Below are 27,372 nucleotides of genomic sequence, written 5' to 3' on the forward strand. Positions count from 1 at the left end.
TAGCAAGCCATTAACATCAAGATAGTTGGGAGATTGTGATCTCTGCAAAGTTAACTATTTGTTTCTCACTGATGGCAGTCAGGGGTGCCTGAGGAATGTCACACACATTACCCACACATTACCGAGGGGAGTAGTGGAGAGGGTGTGCAAGGTGCCAGCTTTTGCTTTGTCTTCAGCCAGCCTCCTGCTCCCTCATCATTTCCCCCTGAACAATTTTGACCCTTAAATCTTTAAGGTGGTTGAAGGTGGAAGGTCTCATCTTCTGTAACTTCTTCCTGCTCAATAGGGGCGTAGAGCTGTCCCTACCTACTTGGGTCAACATTGATCAGTTGAGGAACATATAGGGGAATTACAAGGCGGAGTTACAAAAGGCGGAGGCAGCTGAATCCAGCGCTGACAGTGAAGAAGTGTCTCTGTGCGTGGTCAGGATCATCTGTCGTGGTGAAGTCATTGCAGCAATGGAGTCTCAGCACCAAGTAGAGAAACATTGAGCAAAGCTTTCTCTGTAGAGCGAAAATGTTCAGAGGTTATTGATCTTGCTTACTCTACTTGCTTACTCTGCAGATTTAAGATGCCCCTGTTAAAAATATGACTGATGATTGGTTTACTGATGACAGTAGTTTTCATTAAAAAAATAAATAAATAAGAAAAGCTAGGTATGCCATAGTGCTTATTAGCACTTTGCAATTGCCAAAGCCTAAAAATAAATATTAACACCGACTCCAAATATGCCTTCCTGGTACTACATGCCCATGGAGCTATTTGGAAGGAAAGGGGATTGCTGTCAAGCCATAACTCCCCAATCAAATATGGACCTAAGTTATAAAACCCTCCTTATTGCTATACTGAGGATGGCATATATCAAATCTGGGATACATATTTGTGGCTCACACCTACGATTGGACAGCTCAGTCAAAAGGCAGTTTTCTGCTGGGAACAAAGAAATAATACATATGATACTTGGGCAAATAACACACGATATCTAGGATGGCTATCACTAGAAATGTGTTCCCAAGTAATAGTACTCCAGGCTACTGACTGGTTTGTACTGACTGGGTAAGGTGACCTGGCATTAGATGGTCAGCTCCAAACGGAACCCACTGGATATGTGGAACTAACCTGTGGCCCTGCCTTCTTCCAGACTGGATAGGTCACTGTACCTTAGGATGCCTGTATCCAATGGGCACATTACTAAAACCATCACCACTCCAACTAATCTCCCCAATTTAAAGCAAAGACAGACACGATCTGTTTTTAAATGGTATGATCACTTAGCATCCATTTTTATTCCATCTGGGGGACTTGAGGATGTCATGTGGCATGTAGAAGCCCTTAATAAATACACTACAAAGGCACTCAGTGATTCACTAAATAACATCTCCCTACTTAATACCAAAGTCTTGCAGATATGCAAGGCAGTCCAGAAAATAGGATGGCCTTAAATGTCCTGACAGCAGCACAGGGTGGCATATGTGCAATTATCAAAACAGAATGTTGTGTGTACATCCCAGACTATCACAAAAATGTCACACTAATAAAAGATACAAATGCCCAGAGTTTGATAAGTTCTTTATAGATTTTGGATACTAGTTCTTTATCAGATAGGTCGTTTGCAAATATCTGTCCCATTCTGTCCGTTGTCTTTTGGTTTTGTTACCTATTTCCTTTGCTGTGCAGAAGCTTTTGATCTTGATGAAGCCCCAATAGTTCATTTTTGCCCTTGCTTCCCTTGCATTGGCAATGTTCCTAGGAGGAAGTTGCTGCGGTTGAGGTCAAAGAGGTTGCTGCCTGTGTTCTCCTCAAGGATTTTATGGATTCCTGTCTCACATTGAGGTCCCTCCTCCATTTTGAATCTATTTTCATGTGTGGTGTAGGGAAATGGTCCAGTTTCATTTTTATGCATGTGGCTATTCAATTTTCCCAACACCATTTGTTGAAGTGACTGTCTTTTTTCCATTGGACATTCTTTCCTGCTTTGTCAAAGATTAGTTGACCATAGAGTTGAGGGTCTATTTCTGGGCTTTCTTTTCTGTTCCATTGATCTTGTTTTTGTGCCAATACCATACTGTCTGATGATGACAGCTTTGTAATAGAGCTTGAACTTTGGCTTTCTTTTTCAACATTCCTCTGGCTATTTGAGGTCTTTTCTGGTTCTATATAAATTTTAGGATTACTTGTTCCATTTCCTTGAAAAAAAAAATGGATGGGATTTTGATAGGGATTGCGTTAAATGTAGGTTGCTTTAGGTAGTGTAGACATTTTCACAATATTTTTCTTCCAATCCAGGAGCATGGAACATTTTTCCATTTCTTTGTGTCTTCCTCAATTTCATTCATGAGTACTTTATAGTTTTCTGAGAACAGATTCTTTGCCTCTTTGGTTAGGTTTATTCCTAGGTATCTTATGGTTTTGGGTGCAATTGTAAATGGGATTGACTCCTTAATTTCTCTTTCTTCTGTCTTCTTGTTGGTGTATAGAAATGAAACTGATTTCTGTGCATTGATTTTATATTCTGACACTTTACTGAATTCCTATACAAGTTCTAGCAGATTTGGAGGGGAGTCCTTTGGGTTTTCCACATAAAGTGTCATATCATCTGCAAAGAGTAAGTAGTTTGACTTCTTCTTTGCCGATTTGGATGCCTTTAATTTCTTTTTGTTCTCTGATTGCTGAGGCTAGGACTTTTAGTAGTATGTTGAATAGCAGTGGTGATACTGGACATCCCTGCCATATTCCTGACCTTAGGGAAAAAGCTCTCAGTTTTTCCCCATTGAGAATGATACTCGCTGTGTGTTTTTCATAGATGGCTTTGATGATATTGAGGGATGTACTCTCTATCCCTACACTTTGAAGAGTTTTGCAGATTTGCAAATATCAAGAAAGAATGCTGTACTTTGTCAAATGCTTTTCAGCATCTATTGAGAAGATCATATGGTTCTTGCTCTTTCTTTTATTGATGTATTGTATCACATTGATTGATTTGACAATCACATTGATTGATTTGCGGATGTTGAACCAACCTTGCAGCCCAGGACTAAATCCCACTTGGTTGTGGTGAATAATCCTTTTAATGTACTGTTGGATCCTACTGGCTAGTATTTTGGTGAGAATTTTTGCATCCGTGTTCATCAAGGATATTGGTCTGTAATTCTACTTTTTGATGGGACTTTTGTCTGGTTTTGGGATCAAGGTAATGCTGGCCTCATAAAATGAGTTTGGAAGTTTTTCTTCCACTTCTATTTTTTGGAACAGTTTCAGGAGAATAGGAATTATTATGTTTGGTAGAATTCCCCTGGGAAGCCGTCTGGCCCTGGGCTCTTGCTTATTGGGAGATTTTTTTTTTTTTAAGATTTTATTTATTTATTTGACAGAGAGAGATCAGAAGTAGGCAGAGAGACAAGCAGAGAGAGAAAGAGGGGGAAGCAGGCTCCCCGCTGAGCAGAGAGCCTGATGTGGTATTCGATCCCAGGACCCTGAGATCATGACCTGAGCTGAAGGCAGAGGCTTAACCCACTGAGCCACCCAGGAGCCCCTTGTCGGGAGATTTTTATGACTTGTTCAATCCCCTTACAGGTTATGGGTCTGTTCAGGTTTTCTATTTTTTCCTGGTTCAGTTTTGGTGGTTTCTATGTCTCTAGGAACGCATCCATTTCTTCCAGACTGTCAAATTTGCTTGATGTATAGTTGCTCATAATAGTAGTGTTAGGTTGTGTATTTGAGACCTTTCTTGTTTCTTGAGAAAGCCTTGTATTGCTACATACTTTCCTCTCAGGACTGCCTTTGCTGTGTCCTAAAGATTCTGAACAGTTGTGTTTTCATTTTCATTTGTTTCCATGATTTTTCTTCAATTCTTCTTTAATTTCCTGGTTGACCCATTCATTCTTTAGTAGGATGCTCTTTAGCCTCCATGTATTTGGGTTCTTTCCAAATTTCCTCTTGTGATTGAGTTCTACCTTCAGAGCATTGTGGCCTGAAAATATGCAGGGAATGATTCCAATCTTTGGGTACTGGTTGAGACCTGATTTGTGACCCAGGGTGTGATCGATTCTGGAGAATGTTCTATGTGCACTAGAGAAGAATGTGTATTCTGTTGTTTTTGGGATAGAATGTTCTGAATATATCTGTGATGTCCATCATGTCCAGTGTGTCATTTAAAGCCTTTATTTCCCTGTTGATCTTTTGCTTAGATGATCTGTCCATTTCAGTAAGGGAGGTTTTAAAGTCCCTTACTATTATTATATTATTATTGATATGTTTCTTTGAATTTGTTATTAATTGGTTTATATAATTGGTTGCTCCCATGTTAGGGGCATAGATATTTACAAGTTAGATCTTGTTGTTGGACAGACCCTTTTTAAAAAATTTTTTTTCATTTTTCCATTTTTAAAAATTTTTTATTTTTTAATTACTTTTCAGTGTACTAGAATTCATTGTTTATGCACCACACCCAGTGCTCCATGCAATACGTGCCCTGTAAAATACCCACCACCAGGCTGGCCCAACTTCCCACCTCCCGCCCCTTCAAAACCCTCAGATTGTTTTTCAGAGTCTGTAGTCTCTCATGGTTCATCTCCCCCTCCAATTTCCCTCAACTCCCTTCTCCTCTCCATCGCCCCATGTCCTTTGTGTTACTTCTTATGCTCCACAAATAAGTAAAACCATATGATAACTGACTCTCTCTGCTTGACTTATTTCACTCAGTATAATCTCTTCCAGTGCTGTCCATGTTGATACAAAAGTTGGGTATTCATCCTTTCTGATGGAGAATATACTCCATAGTGTATATGGACCACATCTTCCTTATCCATTCATCCATTGAAAGGCATTTTGGTTCTTCCCACAGTTTGGTGACCATGCCATTGCTGCTATGAACACTGGGGTACAAATGGCCCTTCTTTTCACGACATCTGTATCTTTGGGGTAAATACCCAATAGTGCAATTGCAGGGTCATAGGGAAGTTCTATTTTTAATTTCTTAAGGAATCTCCACACTCTTCTCCAAATAGGCTGCATCAACTTGCATTCCCACCAACAGTGTAAGAGGCTTTCCCTTTCTCCATATCCTCTCCAACACACGTTGTTTCCTGTCTTGTTAATTTTGGCTATACTTACACTAGAACTGGTGTAAGGTGGTATCTCAATGTGGTTTTAATTTGAATCTCCCTGATGGCTAGTGATGATGAACATTTTTTCATGTGTCTTATTTGTATGTCTTCATTGGAGAAGTGTCTGTTCATGTCTTCTGCCCATTTTTTGACGTGATTTATCTGATTTCTGTGTGTTGAGTTTGAGAAGTTCTTTATAGATCCTGGATATCAGCCTTTTGTCTGTACTTTTGTCTGTATCTTCTCCCATTCCAGGGTTGCCTCTTTGTTTTGTTGAATGTTTCCTTTGCTGTGCAGAAGCTTTTGATCTTGATAAAGTCCCAAAAGTTTATTTTCACTTTTGTTTCCTTTGCCTTTGGAGACATATCTTGAAAGAAGTTGCTGTGGCTGATATCAAAGAGATTACTGCCTATGTTCTCCTCTAGGATTCTGAAGGATTCCTCTCTCACGTTGAGGTCTTTTATCCATTTTGAGTTTATCTTTTTGAGTGTATGGTGTAAGAGAATGGTCGAGTTTCATTCTTCTACATATAGCTGCCCAGTTTTCCCAGCACCATTTATTGAAGAGACTGTCTTTTTTCCACTGTATATCTTTTCCTGTTTTGTCAAAGATTATTTGACCATAGAGTTGAGGGTCCATATCTGGGCTCTCTACTCTGTTCCACTGGTCTATGTGTCTGTTTTTATGCCAATACCATGCTGTCTTGGTGATCACAGCTTTGTAGTAAAGCTTGAAATCAGGCAACATGATGCCACCAGTTTTGTTTTTGTTTTTCAACATTTCCTTAGCAATTCGGGTTTCTTCTGATTCCATACAAATTTTAGGATTATTTGTTCCAGCTCTTTGAAAAATACCGGTGGAATTTTGATCGGAATGGCATTAAAATTATAGATTACTCTACACAGTATAGACAATTTAACAATGTTTATTCTTCTAATCCAAGAGCATGGAATGGTCTTCCATCTTTTTGTGTCTTCTTTGATATCTTTCAGGAGTGTTCTGTAGTTCCTCAAGTACAGATCCTTTACCTCTTTAGTTAGGTTTATTCCCAGGTATCTTATGGTTTTTGGTGCTATAGTAAATGGAATCGATTCTCTAATTTACCTTTCTGTGTTTTCATTGTTAGTGTTTAAGAAAGCCACTGATTTCTGTGCATTGACTTTGTATCCTGCCACATTACTGAATTGCTCTATGAGTTCTAGTAGTTTGGGGGTGGAGTCTTTGGGTTTTCCATATAAAGAATCATGTCATCTGCGAAGAGAGAGAGTTTGACTTCTTCATTGCCAGTTTGGGTACCTTTTATTTCTCTTTGTTTTCTGATTGCTGTAGGACTTCTAATACTATGTTGAACAAGAGTGGTGAGAGTGGGCATCCTTGTTGTGTTCCTGATCTCAACGGGAAGGCTGTGAGCTTTTTCCCATTGAGGATGATATTTGCTGTGGATTTTTCATGGATAGATTTTATGAAGTTCAGGAATGTTCCCTCTATCCCTATACTTTGAAGCGATTTAATCAGGAACGGATGATGGATTTTGTCAAATGCTTTTTCTGCATCCATTGAGAGGACCGTGTGGTTCTTCTCCCTTCTCTTATTGATTTGTTCTATCACATTGATTGATTTGCGAATGTTGAACCATCCTTGCAACCCAGGGATGAATCCCACCTGGTCATGGTGGAAAATCTTTTTTTTTTTTTTAATTTACTGATTTATCTATTTGACAGAGAGATCATAAGTAGACAGAGAGGTAGGCAGAGAGAGGGGGAAGCAGGCTCTCCACTGAGCGGAGAGACTGATCTGGGGCTAGAACTCAGGACCCTGAGATCATGACCTGAGGTGAAGACAGAGGCTTAACCCACTGAGCCACCCAAGTGCCCTGGTGGAAAATCTCTTTTTTTTTAATTTAAAGATTTTTATTTATTTATTTGACAGACAGAGATCACAAGTAGGCAGAGAGGCAGGCAGAGAGAGAGGAGGAAGCAGGCTCCCTGCCGAGCAGAGAGCCCGATGCGGGACTTGATCCCAGGACCCTGGGATCATGACCTGAGCCGAAGGCAGAGGCTTTAACCCACTGATCCACCCAGGTGTCCCGGAAAATCTTTTTAATGTGCTGTTGGATCCTATTTGCTAGGATCTTGATGAGAGTTTTAGCATCCATATTCATTAGAGACATTGGTCTGAAATGCTCCTTTTTGGTGGGGTCTTTGCCTGATTTGGGGATCAGGGTAATGCTGGCTTCATAAAAAGAGTCTGGAAGTTTTCCTTCTGCTTCAATTTTTTGAAACAGCTTCAGGAGAATAGGTGTTATATCTTCTTTGAAAGTTTGGTAGAATTCCCCAGGGAATCCATCAGGTCCTGGGCTTTTGTTTTTTGGGAGATTTTTGATCACTGCTTCAATCTCATTGCTAGATATTGGTCTATTCAGGTTGTCAATTTCTTCCTGCTTCAATTTTGGAAGTTTATAGTTTTCCAGGAATGCATCCCTTTCATCTAGGTTGCTTAACTTACTGGCATATAACTATTGATAGTAATTTCTGATGGTTGTTTCTATTTCCTTGGTGTTAGTTGTGATCTCTCCCTTTCATTCATAATTTTATTAATTTGGGCCTTCTCTCTTTTCTTTTGGATTAGTTTGGCCAATGTTTTATTGATCTTATTGATTCTTTCAAAAAACCAGCTTCTAGATTCATTGATGCATTCTACTGTATCTCTAGTATCTATCTCATTGATCTCTGCTCTAATCTTATTTCCCTTTTTGTATGTGGAGTTGGCTTAATTTGTTGTTGATTCTCCAGTTCTTTAAGGTGTAGAGACAGTTGGTGTATTCTGGATTTTTCAATTTGTTTGAGGGAGTCTTGGATGGCTATGTATTTCCCCCTTAGGACCGCCTTTGCTGTATTCCATAGGTTTAAGTGTCTTCATTCTCATCGGTTTCCATGAATTGTTTAAGTTCTTCTTTGATTTCCTCATTGATCCAAGCATTCTAAAGTAAGGTGGTCTTTAGCTTCCAGGTGTTTGAGCTCCTTCCGAACTTTTCCTTGTGGGTGAGCTCCAGTTTTGAAGCACTGTGATCTGAGAATAGGCAGGGAATAATCTTTTGGTATCAGTTGAGCCCAGATTTGTGACCCAGGATGTGGTCTATTCTGGAGAAGGTTCCATGTGCACTTGAGAAGAATAAGTATTCTGTTGTTTTAGGCTGGAATGTTCTGTATATATCTATGAGGTCGATCTGGTCCAATGTGTCATTCAATGCTTTTGTTTCTTTATTGATTTTCTGCTTGGATGATCTGTCTATTACTGAGAGTTGCATGTTAAGATCTCCTACCATTAACGTATTCATAGCAATATGACTTTTTATCTTGATTAACAGTCTTCTTATATAATTGGCTGCTCCCATATTGGGGGCATAAATATTTACAATTGTTAGATCTTCTTGGTAGATAGTCACTTTACAAATTATTTAGTGTCCTTCTGTATCTCTGATTACAGTCTTTAGTTTAAAATTTAATTTATCTGATATGAGAATTGCTACCCCAGCCTTCTTTTGAGGCCCATTGGTATGAAATATGCTTCTCCATCCCTTCACTTTCTGACTGGGTATATCCTTAGGTTCAAAATGGGTCTCTTGTAGACAACGTATGGATGGGTCCTGTCGTTTTATCCATTCTGCAACCCTGTCATTTTATGGGCACATTTAGGCCATTCACGTTGAGAATGATTATTGAGAGATACGTTTTTATTGACATCGTGTTACCTGTGAAGTCTTTGTTTCTATATATTGTCTCCATATATTTCTGTTCAATGATATTCTTATGATTTTTCCTCTTTTATAGAACCCCCCCCCTTAATATTTCCTGCAGTGTTGGCTTGGTGGTTGCATAGTCTTTTAAACCTTGCCAGTCTTGGAAGCTCTTTATCTCTCCATCCATTTTGAATGTCAGTCTTGCTGGATAAAGTATTCTTGGCTACATGTTCTTCTCATTTAGTGCCCTGAATACATCTTGCCAGCCCTTTTTGGCTTGCCAGGTTTCTGTGGACAGGTTTGATGTTATTCTGATGGGCTTTCCTCTGTACTTAAGGAATTTCTTTGCCCTAGCTGCTTTCAAGAGCTCCTGTCTACAATTATGATTCATCATTTTCACTATCTGTCCTTCACTCTCTGTCTTGAGGTCTTTCTAGTTTCTATGATCTTGGGGGAAGACTTTTCTGCCTCTAGTACATGAACGCTGGTTCCATTTGCGAGATTGGGAAAATTTTCATGGAGAATTTGTTCAACTATATCTTCTAGTTTTCTTTCTTTCTCCTCCCCCTCAGGGATTCCAATAATTCAGACGTTGGAATGTTTCATGGTGTCTAAGTTGTTTTTGTGGCTTCTAAATAGTTTGTTCCAGGGTTCCTCCTGATCCTTTTTTCTATCTGTTTGTCCTCCAGATCACTAATTCTGTCTTCTGTCTCAGTTACCCTAACCTTTAGAGAATTTAGATTAGATTGGAATTCATTGAGAGAACATTGTGAACATCATCCCTGGTGGCTTTCACTTCTGCCCTAATCAATTCCATTTTGTATTCCATGGCTTTCTCCAACCTAGCTATTGCCTGGATAACTGTTAGCCTGAATTCCCTTTCTGACATATTGTCTATGTCCATATCCAATAGCTCTGATGCAGAAGGCCCAGTCTCTGAATTTTTCTTCTGTTGGGCACTCCTTCTCCTAGTCATTTTGGTGAGAGTTGACTGAATGGATGTGTAGCTGAATGTAATGACAGTGGTGTGCAGCAAGGTGCACCCTGGAACGCTCCTGCCCACTGGCATCTTCTGCCCCCATAGAGATCCAGAAGTGTATAATTTTAATCTCAGGCTGATTTCATGGGTGGTCAGAGTTCTTTGGTAGGTAATCAGCTCACTTTAGGTTACAGGTTGAAATGGCACATCCTCCTACTTCCCCGCCATCTTGTCTCCTTCTCTGGACAGACCCTTTAAGTATGATATAGTGTCCTTCCTCATCTCTTATATAGTCTTTGGCTTAAAATCTAATTTATCTGCTATAAGGATTGCCACTCTAGTTTTGTTTTGATATCCATTAGCATCATAAATTGTTTTCCATCCCCTCACTTTAAATCTGGAGGTGACTTTGGATCTAAAATGAGTTTCTTGTAGACAGCATATATATATATTTTTTAATCCATTCTGATACTCTGTGTCTTTTGATTGGGGCATTTAGCCCATTTACAAGTTCAGGGTAGCTATTGAAAGTTATGAATTTAGCACCATTGTATTGCCTGTAAGGTGACTGTTATTGCGCATTGTCTCTGTTCCTTTCTGGTATGTTACTTTTAGGCTCTCTGTTTGCTTAGAGAACCCCTTTCAATATTTCCTGTAGGGCTGGTTTGGCATCTGCCAATTCTTTTAGTTTTTGTTTGTCCTGGAAGCTTTTTGTCTCTCCTTCTAATTTCAAGGACAGCTTAGCCAGATATAGTATTCTTGGCTGCATATTTTTCTCATTTAGTGCTCTGAATATATCATGTCAGTCCTTTCTGGCCTTCCTTTCTTCCCTGCCAGGTATTTGTGGATAGGTCTGCTGCCAATCTAATATTTCTAACATTGTATGTTATAGACCTCTTGTCCTGAACTGCTTACAGGATTTCCTCTTTGTCACTGAGACTTTTAATTTTTAGTATTACATGATGGGGTGTGGACCTATTTTTATTGATTTTGAGGGGCGTTCTCTGTGCCTCCTGGATTTTGATGCTTGTTCTCTTTACCATATTAGGTAGATTCTTTGCTATAATTTGATCCAATATACCTTCTTCCCCCCTCTCTTTCTTCTTCTTCTGGAATCCCAATTATTCTAATATTGTTTCATCTTATAGTATCACTTATCTCTCGAATTCTCCCCTTGTGGTCCAGTAGTTGTTTTTCTTTTTTTTCTCAGCTTCTTTATTCTCTGTCATTTGGTCTTCTGTATCACTAATTCTCTCTTCTGCCTCACTTATCCTAGCAGTTAGAGGCTCCATTTTTTATTATGCCTCATTAATAGCTTTTTTTTTTTTAATTCCAGCTTGATTAGATTTTAGGTCTTTAATTCCTCCAGAAAGTGATTTTATTTCTCCAGAAAGGGATTCTTTAATATCTTCCATGCTTTTTTTTTTTGAGCCCAGCTAGAACCTTGATAATCATCATTCTGAACATAGTTCTGACATATTACTAATGTCTTTACTGATTAGGTCCCTAACCATCAGTACTGCCTCTTGTTCTATTTTTTGTGCTGAGTTTTTCTGCCTTGTCATTTTATCCAGTTAAGAATAGGTGAATGAGAGAACAAAATACTAAATACTAAAAGGGTACTAAAACAAAATACTAAAAGGGTAGCAACATCCCCAGAAAAATATACACTAACCAAATCAGAAGATACCCAAAACTGGGTGGGGGGTAGAAGAAGGGGGAAAAAAAAAGAAAAAAAATATATATATTAGATATATATTAGACTGGTGAATAGAACAGAGCCACACACTTGATTTGGGGTGTATTTGGTCTGTTAGAAGAAAGAATCTCCCAAAATTTTAAAGAGAGAAAAAATTATATATATACAAAAATAACAGTAAACACAATGAAGGGATGGAATATGACTGTAAGGATAAAAATTTAAAAAAAGATTCTAAAAAAGGAACTGATAAGAAGTCGGTTGAAAAAAGAAATAAAAGGATGAAAGAATGTGATCAGGCTGGAGACTAGAGCAAAGCCCTGTGCTAGATTTAGGATATATTTTGATCCATTAGAAGAAATTGTATCGCAAAATTTTAAAGGAAAAAAAATCCCTATATGTATATAAAAACTTCGGTTAAATGCAATGAAGGGATAAAATATGACTATATCAATGAAAATTTAAAAAGATTTTTTAAAAGGTATTGGTAAGATAAAATAGTTAAAGACATTAAAATAGGAATGAGGAAAAATTAGAAAAAATAGAATAAGAAAAAATAAAATTAAAGAAATTTTACTTTGAACGAGCAAAGGATAATGAGAAAAAAGCCATGAATTTTATATGTTGCTTTCCCCTAACTCTGGAGTTCTGAAGTTCTCATTGATCAGCCAACTTGGTCTTGACTGGGTGTTTTTGCTGATCATCTTGGGAGGGGCCTGTTGTAGTGATTCTCAACTGTCTGTGCCCCGGGGCAGAATTGCACCGCCCTTGCCAAGGGCCGGGCTAAGTAATCTATTCGGAGCTCCTGGGAGGTTTTGTTCCCTGAATGCTTTCCATACAGCTTTGGAGGACGGAAATGAAAATGGTGGCCTTCTAATCTCTGGCCCGGAGGAGCCAAGAGCTCAGGGCCCCACTCCTCAGTGCACCCTCAGAGAAAAGCGATCAATCACTTCTGTATCCCTGGTCTTTAGCCCCACACCGAGCTCACCTGGCCTGTGACTGAGTTTCTATCTCTGGCGCATGGCCCCATTTGGAGTCTCCAAACCCAGCAGATTCTTGCCGTGCACTCCTGCATTGCTCCTCCTGGAGGAGGGAGGAGGGGGTCTCTCCAGATCTGCCACTTGTTGGGTCTCTGCTCAAAGAGCAGCAGCCTGACTGTTCTGCAGATCATGATTTAAGGTAACCCTGAGCTGAAATCCCCTCCTTGGCTCTGTTTCTGTAGCTGGCTTCCTTGCTCTGATACCTGAGGGGATCTGCCACACTCAGACACCCCTGGTCTTCCTGTGACCCTGCAGGTCCTGAGACCACACTGTCCCTGCGAGGGATCCATCCCCCACTTAGCCTCTGGAGCGATGTCCCTCAGTGGAGCAGACTTCTAAAAGTTCTGATTTTGGGCTTCACAAAATGGTGCTTCACAGCTCCCCCACTTGCCAGGAGCCAACCCCTCCCCCCGTAGTCTATCTTCCCCTTGCTTTGGATTCACTTCTCCACACATCGTACCTTCCAGAAAGTAGTCAGTTTTCTGTTCCTAGAATTGCTGCTCTTCTCTTCTATCTCCTGGTCAGTTTATAGGTGTTTGGAATGGTTTTATTACTATCCAGCTGAACTCTTCAGACCTAATAATATTTCGGTCTCCTATTCCTCTACCATCTTGCTCCTCTGCTAGGAAATAAATATTAAGAGGGAGAATATCTCACTATGCCTGTTGTCCCCAAACAGCTCTCTCCTAAACTCCTTAATTAGGTAATAATTTGGTAATAATTAGGTAATAATTTGGTTTATTAAGCTGTAATTTTAAAATGCCAGCATCTTTCATCCAGGTGAAATCCATTGATCACTTGTACCATAAAGTGAACATTAATAGTATTTGGGCATGCTAGGCACCATGCCTAGTGTTTCACTTGTATTATCTTATATAATCCACATAATAATAGTGTAAGATAAATACAACTCTTATCTTCACTTACGTAAGGATAAATGGAGGTTTACAGAGGTTATATATTTCACCCCAAAGCATAGACCCAATAAATGGCAGAGTCAAGATCTGAGTCCATGCTTTTAGTGGCTGCGCTATCCTGCAATGAACAGTCAGGTTTCATACCAAACTACTCAGTTAGAGAATGAGTGTTTCATTGGATGTATGGAAAATGTGTTAATTAACATCCCACATGTTTGGTGGGGTTTTCCTCACTATTTTACAACCTGGCTTAAATTATTTCTGTATGGATTAGGATTAGAGATTCCCAAGATTAAGAAAAGTATAAAAGAAAAATACTCACCTTAATCTAACCAAACTATAAGAACCAAACACTGCACTTAAAGATTTGCTGTAAAGCACTTATATAAATGAAAGCATAATTTTGGGGGGACCTATATGCTCCCAGCCTTGATTTCCTATTGCATGTTTAGATTTTAAATTCTTAAAATCAGCTTTTGGTGAGAAGGGACTGTTAAGGACATTTAAGTAACATAAAGTCAATTAATGATACCTATTTCAAAGAGAGGTAAACTGGACATTTGAAATAATTAGATACTAAAAAACAAAACCTCTTTTGCAAATGGTATCTGCCTTCATATCATTCAAATTCATTTGCAAGAAATAGAATACTAAATTCAAACTGGCTTAAACAACAGGGATGTTTAGTCTTATAGTACTCAGTTCTGAAGTAGAGTGATCTTTATGTTTGATTCAGTGAGTCACAAAATATTATCGAAGAGCCAGATTCTCTCTGTCTCTTCATTCTGATGTTATAAGCTTTGGCTTCATTCTCAGGTTGTTGATTTTTTTTTTTTTTTCTTTTTGGTGCCACAAAATGGCTGCAACTTGGGACTATAGACCTCCTTATTCCCTTACAGGGAGGAAGAGAAAACTGGCTTCTTAGTTGCTCTCTCTTCAGAACCAAGAAAAGCATTCCCAGAAACCTCTTTTCTTTTTCACTGGCCAGAATCAAAGTCTATATCACCATTTCTTAGACAATCTCAGCAAAATGGGTTGAGATTACACATAATCAACCAGGTCCAGCACTTTAAATGAGGTCAGTCCCTTAGACACCACTGCTTTTTCTCAATAAGAGAAAAGTGCAATGTATATTACAGAGGCAACCACAATCCCCAGTGTAGAATTTGCCTGTACCAGATGGGTACCATGATTCATTTACATATTCAAGAGACATGTATTAAATATATGCCATCTGCTCAGAACCAAGAGATTCTAAAGAAAAGTTATACATGAATCCATTTTTCTATTAGGTGACAAAAATGACAAACTGTAGCTCATGCCCCTTCTGCTTCTTCCTCCCTACCCTTTGGTGTAAGCACTCAATAAAAATCTCAACCCAGCCAAAGATTGAAGATGAAAACTGAGCCCAAATTGAAACTGACAAAATTCAGTCAACAATTTAGTTATTAACCAATTATTTTATTAAATACAATCCTTTAAAAGAATTAATATTTTTTTTTATACAGACCAATTTCCCTTTATCAGGTGATAGATTAAACTGACTTACCCTTTAATTCTTGAGAGCCCTGGGTATATATCTCTATCACCCATAACTCATCAGTTTGATAGTTAGCACCTTTCCTTTTGGGCTTACTATATTACATATTTAAATCTTTTATTTTTGAAGGGGTAGGTGAAGGGCTTAAAAATTTTTATTTTCAAAGCTCAGAGTGTTCTAGATTGGCTTTTAAAATAATTGCATTTATAAATGTGAAATACTTTCAGGAGCACTTCCCTTGAAAGTGAATGAGATATGGGTGTTTGGAACAAGTTATGAGTTGTCTTATCTTGTGGTTTAGCAAATTTTGAAGTTGGTCAAATAAGCAATTTTTACTCCCCCCCCTTCTTTCTAACAGCCCAGTTAACTGCACCTGCCTCTTTATTAACCACAGAAAAGCAAAAACCTAGCAACATGAAATTAAATCTTTCTGTGCTTTGGCACCAGTATGCCCATGGAGAATGCTAAAGACATGTGGAAGATTTAATGCTTAGGGAGAGCAGAGGATTATTTGCTTCTGCCCCAGCAACAGGGCTATTCTAACAGCTCTGATTGCTTAACAGAGGCAGAGCACAGGTATGACCTCTTTTTCTGTCTCTTGCTTAGACTTTTTTTTTTTTTTTTAAGATTTTATTTATTTATTTGACAGAGAGAAATCACAAGTAGGCAGAGAGGCAGGCAGAGAGAGAGAGAGGGAAGCAGGCTCCCTGCTGAGCAGAGAGCCCGATGCGGGACTCGATCCCAGGACCCTGAGATCATGACCTGAGCCGAAGGCAGCGGCTTAACCCACTGAGCCACCCAGGCGCCCCTCTTGCTTAGACTTTTAAATTCTTACTTTTTTGTTTATTTGTTGAAGTGATTATCACACAGTCTAGAGCAGTGGTTTTTCTGGGTTTGTTCTTCTGAGTAACTTCTAGACTGAGTGATAATAGTATTTGTATTTTTAAAGACAGAATAATCTATAATTTTGCTTTGGGCATTATTTTATCATTCAACTATTAGTTCATAAAACCCCAAAAGCATCCTATTCTCATTTTAGAAAGTGTTTTGATGGTGGAAGTGAACAGAGAGAGCTGAGGAGTAGAGGGACATGGGAGTTGGTGGCCTGAGAATTATTTTGCTCTGCCAAAATGGTAACATGGGACTTTGACTTACTACAGTCCTACAGTCATGTGTTTTTTAGAGCTCAGCCTTTCACCTTCAAATGACTCTACATCTTATGACTTTTCTTTCCTGTAGGGATTAGACAGAAACTCTCCAAACTGTTCTACACTGCTCCACATGGTTTTTAGTGTGTAAACCTTTATCCCAGTCTAAGTGTGATTCCACCTATGTCACAATCTTTTGTCTGTGGAACTGGATACCTGCTACTCTAGAACTTTAAAAATACTCTGAATACTCTGAAGAATGAAATTAATGGCCAGTTGAAACAGCAAAATATGCAGCCTTCTGGTTGTGTCTACTTCCAACTTGTCTATATTACTGATTTTTTTTTTTTTCTCTTTTTAACATCAAGGACTTGGTGAGTTGTTTTGGTGACTTGTAGACATTTTCTCCCCATTATTCTTCAATCCAGAAAAGGGAACATCATTCACCCTTTGTTTAGATTAGATACACAGGAGCAAACCTTATGTTTCTCTTTTTTAAAAATTTCCTCACATCTAATTCATTCTGAAATCCTGTGGGTTTCCTTACAGAACGCACATAAAGTATGTCAACTTCACCTCTGAAGTCAGAATCCTAGCCCACGCCACTGCCACCTCAAATCCTCAAGGATTTTCAGTCTTGCCTCCTTGGCTCAACTTCGCTCAACCCTTGTTTGTCTATGATGTCTTCTTCAGCTTGAGACCAGAATTTTCTTTTAAAAATGCAAATCAGAGTATGCCAGTCCCCTTCATAAAACTGTCTCTGGTTTCCCAGTACTCTGAATAAAATCCAACTCCCAACTACCATCTCCTAAGCTCTTGTTGATCTAGCTTCTGCCATCTCCTCCAAGTTCTCTATTGCCTTCCAAAGCTGTGCCTGCAGTTGTTACCTTCATTTCTTTTCTATGTTTGGAGAGTTTCTCCTTTACTTCTTACATGATCTTAGCTTAAACGTCACCTCCCCCAGAGGCATTCCCTAATTACCCTCGAATCTGGTGTGAAAGTTACTAAATTCAATGGGTAGCTTAACATCCATTCAAACTCTCTTTCTCTATCCTGAGAACACAAGACTAAAATTTATATTTCCTAGGCCTTCTTGAAGCTTGGATCCTAGAAATTGATACAATTTTCATGAACAAAATGCAGGGCATCCTTTCTGTGGCTCGCAAATTCTCCATCTTGATGACACTGAGCATCATTTTCCTGGCTGGGATGGTGGCTGGAGTGCTGTGATTTTGTAGAAAGCAGTTCAAGCCATGGCTACAACACAAAGCAGCAGAAGGCAGCTTCCTGATTCAGTGGCTCTGGCGCAGCAGCAACAGCTACTTTAATTGCTTTGGGGGCTGGGATGGTTCTACAGTCAGCAGGGGCAGAACACCTTCTTAATACACCAGCTTCTTCTAATGGATTGTGCAGAGGTTGGGCATTGTTCTTGAGAGGTCAGTCTAGAGCCTGCTCTTCCAGTCCTTTTAACAATTTTATAAGTTACAGAGTTCCTTATATATAATCCTTTTCTGCTTAAAGTAGTTGGAATGGATTGTGTTGTTTGCAGTAAAGTCTAGACCAATACAAATGCCTACTATAGTTTACTCTGTAGCTCATCTTTGAATTTTTTTTATTCATCCCAATTCTAATTTATTTATTTTTATTTTTTTTAAAGATTTTCTTTTTAAAGATTTTATTTATTTATTTGACAGACAGAGATCACAAGTAGGCAGAGAGGCAGGCAGAGAGAGAGGAAGGGAAGCAGGGTCCTTGCTGAGCAGAGAGCCCGATGCGGGGCTTGATCCCAGGACCCTGGGATCATGACCTGAGCCGAAGGCAGAGGCTTTAACCCACTGAGCCTCCCAGGTGCTCCCCCATTCTAATTTAAATTATACTGTTCATGTATTGTCTCTCTCCATTGCAATAAAAACTTTATGAGGATAGGACTTTGGTTCACTGCTCTGTCCCTAGCACCGAGGACAGTTCTCGACGCATGGGAGATGTTCCAGAAATATTTGTTGCATGAATGAATGAGCCCTAACTTTTGTGGAGGTTACTCCACACCATGTCCAAGCTATCTTAGCAGCAGGGGGTTTGCTCTGCAGTTACAGTCTTTCGTTTGACTCACTGTTTGTTTCTGGTCCGGCTCCAATTTAGTTCTTTTGACTCAGTAATGGAAACATGCACTCCTGATATGATGACAGGCAGAGTGAGTCCTTGAATTCTCTAAAAGCTCTGCATCAGGAAGCTTCCTCTAAATGGTGCCTCACACTGCTATCGATGGAGCATGGCTCAGCCAGAGTTCACTATCTATGGTGTCAGGCAGTGGGGCAGAGAATGGACAAGGAGGACTGGCCACTGCAGGCCCTTTTTGCTTGAAAGACTATTTCACAAACAGTGGCAAGTCCGGGCACTCTCCTGCTGAAAGACTGCCCAAAATCATCCTACCCATTCTGGCTGCAGCTCTTCTCTTTCCCATAACCCAACATGCTTTTCCTCTTTTGAAAAATGTTCACAAGTCTGCAGCATGCCCATGCTAATTTAATACTCTATTTGTATTTGCTCTTTCTAAGAGCCCTTCCTTTCTCTTTGTCTGTTTCCAAATGAAGCTAATGTCCAGAAATGCTTATAGTCTCTTTGCTTTGTTTTTAACAAACTGAGAAGTTAGATTTTTAACAAACTGAGAAGTTAGGTTTACATATAAAATGTTAAATAATAGAGTATTTGCTTAAAATAATCTATGCCTCATTCAGTTTTTATCCTGGTGCTAGGTGGAGGGTACTCAATAAATGTTTGAAGAATGATTGAATGCACCATGTCCAGTTTATCAAACAAACAAACAAAACAAGGAATGAGTGAATGAATGAATCATTTTAGTTTTGTGCTTTTTCAAAGCTGGCGAAAGGTTAACATATGCAAAGACTTAGTATATGAGAAAAGAATCCCACATATGACTTTGATTCTATTCAAATGTGTTCCTGCAGTTAGGCAGGATTTCATTAACATTTTCTCCACATCATGCCTGCTGAATATCATTGCAAGGTTTAGTTGACAAGTGCCATTCACAAGCCACATCCCTGTACCTGAGAGGGTTACCCTGCCTTGTGGGGCTTCCTCTTTTCAGTCCTGACACAAGTCAGATGGCAAACGTCAAATGTTCTTTTTTAGGAATCCTATACAGGATGACGTCCTTCTTCAAGGTCAGGGCAGGCACCCACTTTGTTTTGCATTCACGAGCAAGAATGCCGGTGACAGGTAACCTTCAGAGAGGGAGGCTGTCATCAGCAGAAGGGTGAAGGCTGGGAATTGAATCCTCCTGAAAAAGTCACATCTGCTGGCTGGCAGGAGCAGAAGCTCATGTCAGGGCAGGAGACTAGCTGGCACTGGAGGGCTCGTGGTTACTGATTAAGCTGGGCAAGGCATTTTAAAAGCGAAGAGCACTCCCTGAGTTGAGATTAGGCAGGCTCTTGCAGGCTCTCAGAGCCGGGAGGGGTATGGTTGGGGGGAGTGGTGGGTGGAAAAGGGTGAGGTCAGGAAAAGGACAGGGAATGGGTATGCCCTTGGCTTGGTAGGAGGGAGAAGTCTTGCAGGGGTGGGCAGGCCCTGCATTCTGTCTCTGGAGCCGCCAGAAACAGGTAATATCTATCTCTGGGGCAGAAATTCCTGTCCTTGAGATTGAGACACTTTACGGGTTTACCGGCTATCTCAAAGGGCACTGTGAAATTCTCAAACCCAAATGGTTTCTACAACTTGACTCCCAGATATATTACACAGCTACCTTTGAGGGCCGTTTGAAGGGTGACTATTTCCACTCTCAAAATGCTTGGCCATAGCTGCTGAAGTTGCTATTATTTTCACTTGTCTACTATAAAATAAGCCTTGAGTTATACGATTTTCAGATATTATATAACTATTAAATCCCATCTCACAAGCTGATCAGATGGGTGTATTTATCCTTATTTTGTACAGTGGGTGCCTGAGGCTCAGAGAGGCTGAAAAACTTTTCCCATGTCACAGAGCAGCAAGGTGACAGAGACGACTCCCCAGAATGAAAGCGATCCTGCCCCTGTCTGGGGGAATGAGTCCCTAAATAATGGTTCTTTGCCAACTACAGAAGATTTTAATAGATATTTGGCCCTAGGCATGCTATTTTCTGTACTTGGGGAACTAACTGTACATTATTGCTCTTGAGTCCCTCAGTTTATTAACTACAGAGCAAACTAAGTTATTTTCCAGATGCAAATGAATGAAGCAAAACATGGATTGAACATAGGATGGGCAGCAAACTCAGGGTGGGCAGCTGCGTTGTGAAATATGAGTGGGAGGAGAGCCAAAAGCTGCTGTCTCACCCTCTTCCCCTCTCCCATGCCAGCCTGCCTTGTGGCCTGAAGTTTCCCCGAACAGAACCACTCATTTAGAGGAATGTTCTCACAGTCCCTACAAAAAAGTGTTGGTTTGTTCCCTGTGAGGACTAATGCATTGATTATATATATATATTTTTGATCATAGTGTTCATGCTTAACCTGTATATATTGGTTTCTCTCACTGGATTATCTCAACCCACTGCAAGGCAACTATTTCCTCTTGGCATGGATTCGTTTATCAGAATAGAGATCCCTGAGCAAAGCCCTCAGGGAATGGAGCACAGGACAGTTAAGTTTTGATGCTAAGAAAGATGATCAGGAAAAGTTGTCAGAAAGGTTAAGCGCTTTAGACCGTTTCCCTTGAGGGTGGATCCTGAAAGAAGTTGAAGTGGCCAGACACAGCATGAAGGTTTGGTACCCCAGGAAGTAAAGCTGAAACCATGGCCAGTTGTGAAGCTGAAATATGATGAGTATTTGTATATAGAGGGTATCCCCCGACAGCTTGGAATATTTAGATTTTTTTTTTTAAGGTAAGATTTATCAGTATACCACTTGATAGTTTTGTTTTATCAGGGAAGTAAGCTGTATCTCTTAACTGTATCACCTTGGCAGTCCTAGAAGGAGTTTAGAAGAGGTGTGGGGAGAGAAAATGAGAAATGGGAAGAGGTGATATGGTATTGATGAACTCACTTCTCACATGGAGAACAGGATAAGGCCATCTCCAGTCACCAACTTTTTCTCCCATGCTCTTTCCCTGGAAGATCAGAGATCCCAGATAGGCTTGGAGAGGCACATACAGAGGCATGGCCACAGCATGAGCTGTGCGGGCACACTAACCTCCTTAGGAGATGGGCCCACACATGATCACCCAATGGGAAATCTGACCCATTCCATTCCTCCCCACCTGGAAAACTTCTGGCCCTTTCCTACATCTTTCCCCTTATTTTTTTCTGCTGCTAACATTCAACCCAATCTTCACAACTCTTTGGGAGCTTATTGTTCCCTTAGGAGCAGCACCAACAAGAGCAGGGTATCAAAGACATTACCCTCCAAGCAGTCACAGGACCCTTCTACCAATGGATGTCTCCTCCCTGAGTGCAGTGCGGGGGGTAAAGGCAGTGTTGGCCCCTGGCATATTTGTCAGTTTGACCAAGTCTGGTTTTCATATTCTCTGCTCCTCTGACTCCATTTCAAGCCAGCTAAGTGTCTAGTGCCCTTATCTGTTTCCTCCTACCTCATCACTGTCCTTGAGATTGAGAAACTTTACAGCTTTACTGGCTATCTCAGAGGGCACTGTGAAATTCTCAAACCCAGATGGTTTCTACAGCTTGACTCCCAGGTATATTACACAGCTACCTTTGAGGGCCGCTTGAATGGTGACTATTTCCACTCTCAAAATGCTTGGCCATAGCTGCTGAAGTTGCTATTATTTATTATTTCATGTTTTCTGGCCCTAAACGTACCCTCTCTCCTTTCCTTTTTAGTCTGTTTCTCCAATATTACCCAACCTGGGTCTTGTTCTCTTTGTGGGTGATACTGGGTTGTCCAGATACATGCGTATTTATCATGATATTAGCCAATGTGTATGTCACTTCTTCCTGACCAGGACACCTTAAAACACTGCAGTATCACTGCAGTCTTTAGCTATATAAGAAAGCCATCGAAGGAGTAACTCTAAGGGGAAACTCAAGAACTAACACCAACCAAAAGGGGAGATATCTGAGTCACTGGTCCCTTCCTCAGGGGTGTCAGCTACCCCTTCTCTGTCTGTGTTGGATGGGCCCTGGGGTGGAGGTCTGGAAGTCGAGCCTTATACTTGATTTAGGACTCCCAAACAGTCTTGGCACCTAGCTGTAAACCCCCCTAGAGTCTTGAGGGTCTCCCTCTACAAAGTAAGGGTTGATAGTGAGAGCACAATCTCCTCTCTCTAGGTGGCGACCTGGGAGAAGTGTGTGAAGTTATTGCCAAGTGCTCTGCAAACACGGAGCACATGGAGGAAGGCTTAATGAAAGATTTGGACAAAATTCCTCTAGAAGTGGGTTGAAAGGTTAAGATGGGATCCTTGGCAGAGTCCAGTGCTGAAGAGTGAACTTCTTGTGATGCATTAGGAAAAAAAAAAAGCCCTAAATGAAGTATTCATGGCCATTAGATGCTTTCCACCCTAAAAAAAAAAAAAAAAAAAAATACTCAAGTCTGGCAAGTTTGGGAGGTGATTGCTGCCAGTCATTGTCCATTTCTGTGATGCTGTCTTAAGGTATCTTATTGTGCTGCGCAGGTTTTTAGGCTGTTAGAGAAGCGGGGCGAGACAGAGTTAAAACTCTGTGAAGTGTGCCTGTTTCCAGATGTTGGCCTGAATAAATCCTGACCACTTGCCTTGTTCCAGAAGCCACCTAGAATTAGATTTGGTAATATTTACAGGCAGGACAGAGTGTCCCAGGAGAAATTCAATGACATGAAATTGCTCATGAGGGCATCTTGACTTTTCTGGTTTCTCAGAGCCTGGGGGTTTGAGAGCTTCACATCTGGCCGCTGCTTTGCTTTATGTGGAAATGGACCTTTTTGAAGACCTGACATTTCATCTCTGCAGTCTTCGCTTGGACTCCGTAGTCCATTCCCTAAAGTCCAGAATAAAATCAGGCCTCATTCTCAGCAACAAGGCTAGAAATCTTGACTAGGGCAGGTATTGGATTAAGACATAAACTGTCAAGTGTGAAAAAAACCTCAAGTGTTTTGCTTGGTAGAAGATGAGCACAATTCACTTCTTTTTTTTCCTTTTTTTTAGGTTTCTATTGAGATTTCATATCTGTATGTCATGACAAGACAGAGTGAGAAAGCATCGAGAAATTCACAAAACTGTTGTCTGTCCTCTCATTTTCTTGACTGTGTTACTCTGTGAGACCCCGCTGTGGGTTCTGTGTCTGTACATCATGAGCAGCAAGAAGCAGAGGCAGGGCCAGCTGGTGAGGCTTCTCCTGTCTGACTGACTGCTTGTGGTCATGTTTCCTCAAGCAGCTGTTTGGGGGAAACTGTTAATGCTAAGTTCCTTGCATGGAGTTGGAAATGGAGAGGGATCAGTCCCATCAATCATCCCTGGGGTAGACTTCCTGTGCCAGGGAGGCAATTTCATACTGGGAGAATCCACGTTCCTTTGTTCTCAACATTGATGATTCTGACAGTTACCTATTTTTATTTCCTTTACCATTTTTGGGGGGATGCTCTTTTGGACCTTCCCAGTTTCTTTAGGGCAGAAATTTCTTTAGGATATTTACACATCTTTATTATCTGGTCTTTTTAATCAGGAGGAGGTGGCTTGCTGAAGGCAGTCTCACTGTGAGAACAGGAGGAGCAGCTGTTGAAAGAAGAGGAGAGATAGCAAAACTGAAGTTTTGGTGATAAAATTAGATTGAGAGAGAGGCCACTGATGGATTAAGGTAAGAGTGAATATTCAAAACCAGACGTCTGGATCTACAAATTGGGATTGTTCTTGTGAATCTTTTTTTTTTTTTTTTTAGAGATGTTATCACCCCAGTGCTGGTTATAACATGGGCTCTTGATAGTGGCTGATTCCCGGGTAACATTGAGCCAAGCCCCAAATATCTGCTCCTGTTTTTTGTTTCTCTTCATTTTATTCATATTCATGTTTTAAAAAGTTTAGAAGAGTGGGAGATAAGACATCATCACTTGTACATCTTTTGGAAATCATGGTTTTCTAGCAAAGTTAAAGGTGTTAACCCTATCTCTCTACTCCCAGAGCTTAATTGTATAATAATTAATGCAGACCTCTTGTTGTGGGCAGGGTAGAAGCTATGCAGGTTAGAGGAATAGACAGTCTAGTCTCTTACATGGAGCCTGAATGGCACAGACATGCAGAAAAAGGTCTTCTCAAATTCTGTCCCATGGAGACGAGTATTTACCAGTCTGGTGAGAGCCAGGCACACTTGTCTGGGATGGATGGAAGGATAGTAGAGAGGCCTCAGCCGAAAAGTCACAGACTTAACCTGCTTCCTTGGTAACACTTTGTCTACTAGCTTCCCCCTGCCCATAGAGCAAAACAAGCTTACAATAAAAGCTTTGGCAGAAATAAGTGTTCAGCTGTTTGGGGGGGGTTATCTTAATGCACAGGGTCTTGGCCAGCCTTCCTTCCTTCCTTCCTTCCTTCCTTTTTTCCTCCCTTAATTGCAAAGGTAGTTCAACACTGGCATTAATAAATATTTGGAAAGACTAGAAATATTACTGATAGTACTTTCTTTTAGTGTTCTTTTTAGTGCTTTTGTATGTTTTCCAAAGTCTTTATAACTGCTGTGTATGGTTTAAAAAGATTGCAAAAATGAATTGCTTATAAACCCTCAGGCTACTGCATCCATTTCCGTTTTGAGGTATTTTCTCTTTTGGTCTTTGTTAATTTTGTGCCATTTTGGCCTTGCTTCAAAAGTAATTTAGTAAGATTAAGTTTATATAACATAACATCAAGTGTTTTAAAGTGAACAGTTCAGTAACATTTGGTACACTTACAGTGTTGGGCATCTATCTAATTTCAAAATATTTCCATCTTAATTTAAATGAGATGATAATCTGTATTAATGGGTAAAATTTCTCACCCATTCAACAGTTTTTCTGTATTTCTCTGCATTTCTCTGCATGTTGCCTTTCCCATAGACCCTGGCAACAACTTGTCTACATTTCGTCTGTATGGACCTATCTATTTTGAATATTTTATATAAATGGAATTATGTTATGTGACCTTCTTTCACTTAGCATACCGTTTTTAGAGATCCATTCATATTGTAGTGTGTGTGAGTACCTTTTCCTCTTTATGGCTGAATAATATTCCTTTGTATGGATATACCACAACCACTTAATCTGTTCATCTGTTGATGAGCATTTGGGCTATTTCGACATTTTGACTCTCATGGATACGTATGTGCATGTTCTTATTTGTCTGTTTTTAATTCTTTTGGGTGTATATCTAGGTTATTCTGGTATCAACATAATCGCTAGGTTATAGGGTGAGTTTATGTTTAGATTTTTGAGGAACTGCCAAACCGTTCTGTACAGTGACTGAAACATTTTGCCTTCCAGCCAACAGTGTGCAAGGGGTTCAATGTTTCCATATCCTTGCCAGCACTTTTAATTTCTCCTTGACATACTTCTGACCACTGTGAGCATGTCATTTTATGCAACCGATTATTAAGTTTTAAAATTTATATTAACCTATAGCATTACTTGTGTATACTGGTGCATTTGACATTATCTGTGTTGTCAATTTAGAAAACTTTGCTTTGTTATCTCACTTTTGTTCTCAGATCTTCTAATTCTTCCCTGTGATTTTACCTCTAATAATATTTGAGCACAATGTTTATTGTTGGAGCAGATTCTCTTGCTTCTCAGAGCCATCTCTGTCTTAGACAGTTGGCCCCCGGCCTATTTTTTCGTTACATGAGCTTTTTGAAGCCTGGTATTCGAAGCAGAGCTCTTTCCTGAAAGCCGAGTAGTGGTGCTCGCATTTGGCTTCTGTGAATGTTCTGCAGAACATAGGAATCATGTATGACACAGGAGACTGAACAAGATGGGAAATGCCTTGCATTATGTACTTTTCTTCAGCCTCACCCACATTCTCTCACTTCAGCCTCACCCCGGCACGAGGATGAGGAGGAATGAGACTGTCCAGCTAGGCCAACAGGGTTTGGGGAACAGAATAAGGGGCAAGGATGGCCTCATATCTACAGGAACGGACAGGACAAAAGACAAGAAGGATTTCCTTAAGCTGGATTTGCCTGCTTTAACTCAGCTGGTGAATTCAACAATCAGGGAAAAATGACGGAAGGTGAAGTGTGGGGTTTCTCAACCATGGTAGCATGGACACTTTGTGCTGAATAATTCTGTGTTTTGGGAGGGCAGTCTTGTGCATTGTATGATGTTCAGTAACCTCCCTGGCCTCTGCCTACTGGATGCCAACAGTGCTCTCCACCACCTCCTGCCCTGTCCAGAATTTGCCAGCCATCCCTGGGGAGGGGGGCACAAAGACTCCCAGGTGAGAACCACTGGGCAATGTGAATATTAATTTTTTCACTTATCAATTGGCATTCTCAGTTGGCCTTATTATTTAAAAGCTAGTATTTATTGAGGCCCAACACTGGGCCAGGTGCTATGCTCAGCATTTCCTTCATTTATTCCTCAGCAAATATGTGAGTGTTATTCCACTGGAAATTTATTCTGCTGATGTGCTCTAAACACTGGCAAAGTCCTGCCCCCATGGAGCTTCCGTTCTAGAGCAGAGAGGGGCACCCTGTAGTCATCACATGAATGTGTGATTGCAACTGTGACAAGTGGTTTGGAAGGCGAGGCCTTGGGGGACTTGATGAGAGCAATTTTCCAGGGGTCCCTGTACACCAGGCTTTGTGCTGATGAACTCATGTGGCTCTTATAACAGAGTAGGTTTGAGTCACTGGTACTTACACCCGTCTCGCAACTGGTGGGCCAAGTTGGCACAGATGGTAAGGGGTGGAGTTTGGGTTTTGAGCCTGACTCATTGTCTTCAGAGCCTGAGCTTCTAACCCCCACCCATGGTCAGGTGAGGGGAGAACTATGGAATGGATGGATTCAGTGAAGAGGGAAAGACAAATGCTTTAAGGCAGAGGTACAGCAAAGGACAGAGAGCAGAGGGTGAAAAAAAGGCCCAGGGGGCCAGAGTGGGGAGAAGGTGGTGGTGGTGTCCATGGTGGGGAACATGACATTGCCACTTGGCAGGCCACCAAAAGAGATTCATCATCACCCAGAAGGCCATGAGAGGGAGGTGCTGTGAAGGGGCACTCTAAGGGGGCAGGGACACTCAGTTGTGTCCCCACTGCCATGTTTAATA

General features: G+C 40.5%; 1 long non-coding RNA gene across 1 annotated transcript in view; it reads left to right on the forward strand.

Moving 5' to 3' along the window:
* The window catches only part of LOC122918935, a 543,057-nt gene that overhangs the window by 266,227 nt on the left and 249,458 nt on the right, over positions 1-27,372 (forward strand). Inside the window, exon 2 of the long non-coding RNA XR_006386720.1 lies at positions 23,813-23,944. This is a non-coding gene — a long non-coding RNA (uncharacterized LOC122918935). The remainder of the gene's footprint in view (positions 1-23,812; positions 23,945-27,372) is intronic.

The sequence above is a fragment of the Neovison vison genome, chromosome 1 (genome assembly GCF_020171115.1).
Source record: "Neovison vison isolate M4711 chromosome 1, ASM_NN_V1, whole genome shotgun sequence".
Classification (NCBI taxonomy): domain Eukaryota; kingdom Metazoa; phylum Chordata; class Mammalia; order Carnivora; family Mustelidae; genus Neogale; species Neogale vison.